This window comes from Parasteatoda tepidariorum, chromosome 5 (genome assembly GCF_982258835.1).
Source record: "Parasteatoda tepidariorum strain Cologne lab strain chromosome 5, Ptep-v5.0, whole genome shotgun sequence".
NCBI lineage: Eukaryota > Metazoa > Arthropoda > Arachnida > Araneae > Theridiidae > Parasteatoda > Parasteatoda tepidariorum.
The window spans coordinates 100,963,163-100,973,254 of NC_141759.1; the positions used below are offsets into that span (position 1 = coordinate 100,963,163).

General features: G+C 29.3%; 1 long non-coding RNA gene across 1 annotated transcript; it reads left to right on the forward strand.

Annotated features, from left to right (window-relative positions):
• Positions 1 to 2,042: 2,042 nt before the first annotated feature.
• LOC147809911 (uncharacterized) lies at positions 2,043 to 5,697 on the forward strand. Its single transcript, XR_015433879.1, has 3 exons — positions 2,043 to 2,174; positions 4,639 to 4,788; positions 5,574 to 5,697. It is a non-coding gene; the product is annotated as an uncharacterized LOC147809911 (long non-coding RNA).
• The last annotated feature ends 4,395 nt before the right edge of the window (positions 5,698 to 10,092 follow it).

Here is a 10,092-nt window from a genome sequence, read left to right on the forward strand (position 1 = left end):
AGTTAGACGGCAATTGTAGTTCAAGATGAGCGTTCGATGACGTATACTATCAAACTCACAAATGGACCAATCAGAGGTTAGCGCTGATTTCCAGCTGACGGCGTCCTGTCCTAAGAAACCAGGAATTTAGGGGACGCAATCAGATTTTTTTAAATTTTAATGTTATATGTGTATTAACTATAAATGTATTTATATATTATGCCAAAAATGAATTTGCAGAGTGTTAATTATTGTTAAATATTAAAAACAATTGAAATAAATTTTGAAAATAAGATAGTAAACATTCCTAAAAACCGCTTTGATTAAAAAATAATCAGATATTTTTGTTTATTTATTGATTTTTTGACTGTCAAGCCAATCAACAAAGTATGAATTGAGTCCAAAAGCACGAAAATGATTTTCGTTTGTGAATGGTGCTTCACCCACCCCCACCCTCCACAGAAAAAATTCTCTTTCAGGTGTTAAAGTGATGCTTGTAACTCATGATCAGCTTTTAACATGAATTAAATGAAATCAGATAGGAATGTTACAACTGTGACTTCTTAAGAAATAGAAGAGGCAATTCGAAGAATGTGAGCTCTTGGGGTGGTCAGCAGTGAGTCGTCTCTTGTCAGAAAAGATTGAAAAAATGACACAATAAGAATTTTTGCATTATTTGAAAACCAATAATAAAAGGGGAAAATAAGGTTGAAATTTGGAAAAAAAAATCATTTTTCAGGGGTTTGTTGCTTCCGAGAATATCGTAATATTGAGAGGAGCATGACATTAATTCATATGGAAGTTCACCGGGACTAAGAAACATTATCGTAATAAAGGGCATTATTGTTGTAAAGGATATCGTAGTAGCGAGAGTTTACTATATATATATATATATATATATATATATACTGTGCACTCCCGATTATCCAGGTTAATCACCGGGACAGGGAGCACGGAGAATCGAAAAACACGGATAATCCGAAAACTCTTTTAATTAGAGAAAAAATCAGTGTCAGTACAAAAAATATAAAAATTACTGACATTTGCATGCTGTATAACTAGGAATTGTTAAACTAGGAATTTTCCTTTTAAAAAATTGTGTAATGCGTCTTCATCATATATTTTGCACATGTTTTACGAACCGCAGTAATGTCACCGTAATCAAATCCTCCCATATAATCTAACAAAGCTTCCACAGAGCAGCAGAAATAGAAATTGTATTTCCCCCATTTACTACATCTTCTGCATCAGTTACTATCATCACTATTTGATTTAACAACATAGCGATGTCTTCATCTGTCAAATACTGGAAGTCACCCTTATGAAAATTTAAGGTATATTTAAGGTTGATTTGAGGTATTTTTGAGGTATTAAGGTTGTTTTGAGGTATATTTGAGGTATATTTAAGGTTGCAGAGAAAACAGAAATAAAAATTATACCTCGTAAAGGTTGTAATTAAGGTGTACGAGGTTGATTTATATATACTTCAGCTTGTTTTGAGGTTGTTTAAAATTCACTTCAAATCATCCAGACTGATAAGGTGATTTTTAAGGTATACCAGGTTTATTTTCTTACATTTGTAACAAAAGAGGTATTTTTGAGGTGTAAAATTTTTTACCTTATTTCAACTAAAAAGAGTGAGATATTTATTGAGGTATATGAAGTCATTTTATTTATACCTAAGCTTATTTTGAGGTTGTTTTAAATTCACTTCAAATCAACCAGACTGATAAGGTGATTTTTAAGGTATATCAAGGTATATCTTGTTGATTTTCTGATACTTGTAATAAAAGAGGTATTTTTGAGTTATAAAAAAATTGACCTTATTTCAACTAACGAGAGTGAGATATTTATTGAGGTATATGAAGTCCTTTTATTTATACCTAAGCTTATTTTGAGGTTGTTTAAAATTCACTTCATATCAACCAGAATCATGAGGCAGTTTTTAAGGTTCACCAGGTTGTTTTTTTTACACTTGTAACAAAAGAGGTATTTACGAGGTATAAAAAATATAATTTTTTTCAACTAAAGAGAGTGAGGTCCTTATTGAGATGTATGAAGTCATTTTATTTATACCTAAGGTTGTTTTAAGGTTGTTTAAAGTACACTTCATATCAACTAGCTCACTTCCCAGAGTTCCGTGCTAGCCGGCAAATGGCGTGTGTGTTTACAATCGAAAGTTTCTTTAAAATTCGGTAAGTGTGCTTGACATTTATTAATTTAGCTTTGTCACTTTTAATCAAATATGCCTCAACTTTCAAACTTAAATTTCATTATTTTTGTTTTAAAGACGCGTCCTGATCTTACATTATTTAAGTCGAAGGATATTCTTTGAGGCTATTGTTGTAGGCTTAGCAATAAGACAGATCAATCTAAATATTTCTCGTCGCTGTTTAGGGTAACGTTACTGGTGAATCGTTACAGCAGGTTACGCACAGTATATTTTATTGTTTGTAATTTATTCAAATATAACTATTCTTTTTGTTTTGCTTAAATGTATATGTTTTAACGTAGCAGTATGCAAGCTGATTGAGTAAAAGGTTCATAATTTCTCTTATAAATAAATCACTGAAAATTGAAAGTTAACAGTTTCTATATATTGCAGGTAATAAAACAAATAAACAATACTATTGTAAGGAACGAAATGCATATTTGTTGCCTTCAACAAAAATCTAATATACATATTTAACTTATAAAATAAACATATACAATAAAAATTGCAATCAGGGTAAATACATCACACAAAAATTTTAATATTTCTTCAAAAGTTGCATTTTCATAAAAATATATATTTACAAACATGAAGAAAAAAAACAGTCCTGTTTTTCGAAGTAAATATTCATTTTTTTAAATTAATGTTTACTATTAACAGGTGATTCTAAGGTAGGAAACAAGTTTACCATATCAAATCAACAAATTTCATTAAAAAATATATGAGAATTCCTAATAAAATCTGAAATTAATTTTTTTTTAATAAAAATATATGTAATATGAGATAAGATTCAAGCTAATTTTAGTGAACTAATTTTTTAACCCCCCTCACAAATTAATAAAGCAAACTTCATAAATTTTCATAATCTGAAAAATATTTTGTTTTTAAACTCCAGAAATGATGAGAAATTGGAAATTCTAACATTATCGCAGAGAAAGAAAAGAATTTTTTTTATTTTTAAATGTGCAGAGTAAATAAAAATATAACGCTAATAAATAAAGAATTTTGAAAATTAAATTCTAATAACATTAAATTATGTAAGGATCACAGAAAACTATAATATCAATGAAAAAAAAATCAGAACCGAATAATTTCGGTAATAATAAGTGATTGATATTAGCAGCGATTACATTATATATAAGCGGGGATTACTGAACTTACATATACATTGCCTCTAGAGAGAAAAAAGTTATTCTAATTCTAGATTGTTCACCACATTAGCAAAATAAATTTTTCCAGTGTCATCGCACTGGATGGAAATACAAACAGAAGATATATTTGTCACAGGAATTAAGTTAAAGTTGCCAGAATTAGTTACTTGTGTAATATGGCTTAGTTCAACATTAAAATTAAGATTAAGAGAACGCATCTTTTCACCAGAAATCATTTCTTCAGTAACACCATAATAATTCCAGCAACAGCATATTGAATTCTGACAAGTACAAGTTACTAAAATTTTTACGAAGAAATTAATGCAGCCTAGTTTAAGTTTACTTGCCCTTTTATACATAAGCTTGGTTTAGTTGAGTATCTTAAAAGTATTTGTATGTGTATCACCTATTAAATAATATCTGAAGTTAGTTAGCAAAAAGGCAACTATAGGTAAAGGAAAACTGGCATCCACTTAAAAAATTCTCATGCAAAATTCAAACTTTTTGTCCGTTTAGTCCACTAAGGCAACGCCCCGCTGTTCCGTGCCACAGGTCCTGGGTTCGATCCTTGGGCCGGGCAAGGTTGACTCAGCCTTTCATCCCTTCAGTGGGTCGATAAATGAGTACCAAGCATGCTTGGGAACTAAACACTGGGGGTTCCGCGTTCGGCTGACCACCTAACCGGAACATCTGCTCCTGCATCCCAGAGCCCAAGGTCAAGAAAACTGAAATGGGCACAGTAGACCTTGGCCCTCTATGGGCTGTCGCGCCACTGTGTTTAGTTTTATTTTAGTTTTTAGTCCGCTAAGGCAAAATCTTGAATATTATTCTAGATCAACATGATGCAGTTTAATATTTTGGAATGATTTCCAATTTATTTTTAATAAGACTCGTGAAGACTCGTAAAGAGACTAAAAGAACATGAAAACTTTTCGTATAAATAGTGTGCTCTAATAAAATAGTTTTTATCTTTAATCCACAAAGAATATTGTATAAAACAAATTTACTGAGACAGCTATTCCAAAAAAATAATTTTATTATTTCAATTAAATATTAAAATCATTTTGGTGAACCTATACTTAATCTGCTTATATTGTAGTAAAAAAAGTTTAAAAGTATTATTGACTCTGGATTTTTGTTGTCAACATTAGTAACTTATCAAAGTTATATAAATATATATTTCAATTTCCTTCAATTTCTTAAAAAAAAATCTCATCTGAAAATTTCCAAATGAAACTTGCTATGCAACTTTTATATAACTTGATTTTACTCAACTTGAACATGCAACTTTTACAGAGCTGCTCCGTAAATGGCATCCAGAATTTCAAGGTTTGAATAAGGCTGTCAATAATACGTGCTCTGCAGCTAGGAGGAAGTGGAGACTAGTAACTGGAGAGCCTTCCCCTGGGAGTAACTCTAAATATACACCAAAAAGAAAAAAGACAAGTAAATTATTCTCCTTTGATTCAATGAAATCTTTTCACCTAAAAAATTACTGATAAAGTTTGCATGATCTTTGATTTTTGAAAACATTATTTTATAGCATTATCTTAAATTATTCCCTCAGGCAAGTAAACATATAAACTTAATGTTGCTTTTATTTCGATGGGGCATGAAAAACACAAAACATTGATGTTCTACATTCTTTTATTAAAAGATGATTGATTCTTGATCACATTAAATAAAAGGTTGAAAATGACCTTTTGTTTTTAAAAACCTTACGTGATAGACAATTATTTTCGGAATCAGCAGCATTGAGAATTGGTTTTAGTACAATTTCTTTTGCGAAATTGGACTAAAAATTTAAACAAGCAGGCCAGTGTAATTGAATTTATTCAAAATTTGCTGAGAAAAAAATTTAAATATCAGCATAACAATCCATAATTAAAAATGGTCGGTTGAATTATTGGAAAATTAAGAATTTCAATAAGCGTGTTATTTCTACAGCAGTTTTTATATGCATCTTATAGAAAAATTAGCTTTTTTAAGTGATATGTTTAAACAGTCAAAATAAAGAATTGAAATATACTGGGAGGAGAGTTTTGCAGGTCATTATTATTATTCATCTGCTGTTACTAAAGAAACCATTTATTTATTCAAAATTGAATAGAAATAATAATAAAAGGTGATTTATGCAACGAAATAAGCTTTAAAATATTATTCTAATCTTTTAAAATTTGTCATTATCAATGTAAATATGACTCTCGCTAATTCAAATTTTTTATTTATAGGTTCCAATGCTCCAAATAACGTAAGCACAGCAAACTTGCAGAAGAAGCAGAGTAATTGTCAAGAATTTTGATTTCTTGAACGAAAAATTAATTTTTTTTTGTTAATAAAAGTTTTTATTTGTAAGCTGGCTAAATTATTTAAATTTGCTGTTATTTCGCTTTTACAAAAAATTAGCGCCTTTAACATCTGTTCTATATAAATGAGTTCCCACATTTTTCTGAAACAAATGTATCCTCTTTTCACGATAGTTTAATTGAAATTATTAAAATTACAGAAACATTTGAAATGTTCTTTTAAGGTTTATGAGTCAGCATACTTAACATTATTCAACTCTACATGTTAATTCAAGATTAATAAATTTTATGAACTATTTAATTGCAAATTAGCACAAGGTTCACAAACTATAAATTAAAGGCGTTAAGTGAAAATTCCTATTTTGAATTGTGTGAGGAAGAATACATTCCAATGGGTTGTATTTCAAAATTAAAGGAAGATATATTCTTTGCATTGTATTTTACTTTTCTTCACACAATACATGGAAATCAGTCGAAAATTCTTTCGAAAGAAAGATTCATCCGTATTCCGCCTATGTGTTTAGAAAATAGTTTCTTAGCATCAGGATTAGCAGTGAAAATTAAGACAGACCGTAAAAAGTTAATAAGTAATTACCACCTAATGTGTAACATTAAAAACTCCATCAGAGTGATAAATACCTCTACAAGTGAAAAGATATATATTTTAGGTTAAAAATTAGCAGTCTAAGGAGAAACATTTTAATTATATTTAATTACCAGCATTAGCATAAAAAAATATAACCTGAAGGGAAAAATGGCATATTTTAGTTTGATTAAAAAAATTTCCTTTACAAGCATAAAAACTTATATTTGAGGTGAAAAATAATACACCTTACGTTAGTAAAAAATCACCTTTCCAACTATCAAAAATTACACCTGAGGTAGATTTGAAATAACCTGAAGAGTAAAATGACATGCCTCAGGCTGAAAAATATATACCTCTACAAGCATAAAATTAGATACCTGAGGTTGAAAAATAATTACCTGAGGTCGAACAACATACACCTGAGGTTGATTTATAATAACCTGAAGTGTAAAATGACACACCTTAGGTTGTTGAATAAATACTTCCACAAGTGTAAAAAAATATATTTCAAGCTGATAAGTAATAACCTAAGGTCGAACAAAATACACCTGAGGTTGATTTGAAATAACCTGAAGTGTAAAATGACACACCATACGTTGAAAAATATATATCTCTACAAGCATAAAATTAGATACCTGAGGTTGAAAAATAATTACCTGAAGTGGAACAAAATACACCTGAGGTTGATTTATAATAACCTGAAGTGTAAAATGACACACTTTAGGTTGTTGAATAAATACTTCCACAAGTGTAAATAAATATACTTCAAGCTGATAAGTAATAACCTAAGGTTGAAAATGAAACACTTTAAAGTAGTAAATATCTACCTCTCCCAAGATGTAAAATTAAACACCTCAAGTTGAAACATATATACCTCTGGAGGTATATATTAAGGTATATTTGAGGTTGGTTTTGAGGTATTCATTTGCACCCTTTTCAACCTCAACGACGTCTTTAAATAACAAGCTCCTTTATACCTTTAAAATATACCTTGTTTATACCTCATTTATACCTCGATTTTTTCATAAGGGCAGGCTCACATGCATCACTTTGAAACCAATCTTCCAAATTTTCTTCATCAAGAATTTCGAAACCTCAGATTTCTTTTGCTTGTTCGAGAATACTGTTATCATATTTTTCTTGAACATCTGAAGAAGATTTCATCAAGCGATATTATCTTTCTCCAAGATCGTGATAAAGTAGACGATTTTACCTTTGATCATGGTGCTGATATTCCTTATACTTCAAACCAATAACGAATATTGCTTTCAAAAATTAGGTAGTGTTATAACTGCATGAAATTTTTTTTTTTAATCTTTAAAATGTTTCTCTTTATATTTTTCGTGTGACTCCGGAATGAGCACGGATAATCCGCAAACCGGATAATCGAGAGTGTACTGTATATATATATATATATATAAATATATCAAACCTGCCAACTCTTCCGGAAGATTTTATTTTCATATTTAAAGTGGTAGTAGTTATATACTATTTTTTCTTTTATAATCTTAATTTTTAAATGATATTGATCACCACTATTCTTACTAAAATTAAGCACATATATTAATATGCGTTACTGTCATGGTTGTCAACTTAAGTTTTCTCAAATACAACGTATTTGTTTGCTTAAAATTGAAGTTTAAATTCCATTTTAATACCACTAGGAAAAATAATAATGGAAGGGATTAAAAGTTGGCAGGTATGATATATATATATATATAAAGGACATTTTTTGCCGAAAAAAGTAGCGCAGGTACTGATTGCATGTTAGTTTGAATATTTACCACATATGTCCCCGACGTGTCGCAATAAGCACTACTAAATTATTTAATTTTTTTGTTTCAGCTTTAAAACGATAGATATGTTTGTTGCAATTAAGTTTGATTTTTGTATTAAATAAATAAAATAAAAAATCTAAGATCAGTTTGGGAGAATTTTGTAAATTTGAACGCTGTAATAAATTCTACAAAAGAAACAGTTGATGGAGTAATTATAAAGGAAATAATAACCATCATACATAAAAATAAAGAATTTAAGGAATCAAACTGACTGCAATAGTAATATTAAAGCTTGTTTCATTATTGTCGTAATTCTGTGCAAAAGTTTTATTGTTATTTACGAGATGACACGGTTTCTTCGGCGCGTGTACGTAGAAGGTTTAGCTGGAAATAATCAATGTGTCAGCCTTGAAGGTTGAATGATGCAACAGGAAAGCAACATTAGATCGATTCAAAATGAGACTTTCAGTGCCATCTAGAGAGTATTTTAAGAACTAATTTCAGACTCTCCCGCAGAGGTTCTCCAATAAGCAGGGCTTTTTCCTGGAAATATTGTTCCCTTACGAAAATTTATGGTATATTTAAGGTTGATTTGAGGTATCAAGGTTGATTTGAGGTATATTTAAGGTTGCTGAGAAAACAGCAATAAAAATTATACCTCATAAAGGTTGTAATTAAAGTGTACGAGGTTGTTTTATATATACTTCAGCTTATTTTGACACTTGTAACAAAAGAGGTATTTATGAGGTATAAAATTTTTTACCTTATTTCAACCAAAGAGAGTGAGGTATTTATTGAGGTATATGAAGTCATTTGATTTAGACCTAAGCTTATTTTGAGGTTGTTTTAAATTCACTTCAAATCAACCAAACTGGTAAGGTGATTTTTCAGGTATACGAGGTTGTTTTTCTTATACTTGTAACAAAAGAGGTATTATATGAGGTATAAAAAAATCAACCTTATTTCAACTAACGAGAGTGAGGTATTTACGAGGTATAAAAAAATATACCTTATTTCAACTAAAGAGAGTGAGGTATTTATTGAGGTATATGAAGTCATTTTATTTATGCCTAAGCTTATTTTGAGGTGGTTTTAAATTCACTTCAAATCAACCAGACTGATAAGGTGATTTTTAAGGTATACGAGGTTGTTTTTCTTACACTTGTAACAAAAGAGATATTTATGAGGTATAAAAAAATCAACCTTATTTCAACAAACAAGAGTGAGGTATTTACGAGGTATAAAAAATATACCTTATTTCAACTAAAACAAGTGAAGTATTTATAGGTGTATGAAGTTATTTTATTTATACCTAAGTTTGTTTTAAGGTTGTTTAAAGTACACTTCATATTAACTAGCTAACTTCCCAGAGTTCCATGCGAGCCGGCAAATGGCGTGTGTGTTGACAATCGAAATTCTATTCGAAATTTTGTAAGTGTGCTTGACATTTATTATTTGAGTTTTATCACTTTTAATCAAATATGCTTCAATTTTCAAACTTAAATTTTATTATTTTTGTGTTAAAGACACGTCCTGATCTTAAATAATTTAAGTTGGAGGATATTCTTAGAGGCTATCGTTGTAGGCTTAGCAATAAGAGAGAACAATCGAAATATTTCTCGTCGCTGTTTAGGGTAACGTTACTGGTGAATCATTACAGCAGGTATCATTACAGCAGTATATTTTATTGTTTGTAATTTATTCAAACAGAACTATTCTTTTTATTTTTCTTAAATGTATATGTTTTAACGTAGCAGTATGCAAGCTGATTAATTGAATAAAATGTTCATAATTTCTCTTATAAATAAGTCATTGAAAATTGAAAGATTTTTTAAATAGCAATTTCGCTTTGAAATTCTACTATAGCTGTATGATCATCACTTGGATATCTGTTGCAAAGTTTATATTGTCTATATATATATATATATATATATATATATATATATAGTATTTCAAATATATAGTATTTATTATATAGTATTTCAAAACCTGCCACTATTATTGTAAATATAACTTTCTTACTAATTCGTATTTTTTTTCCCTTTTAGGTTCCTATAATTACAAGTTTCAACATTTAGAC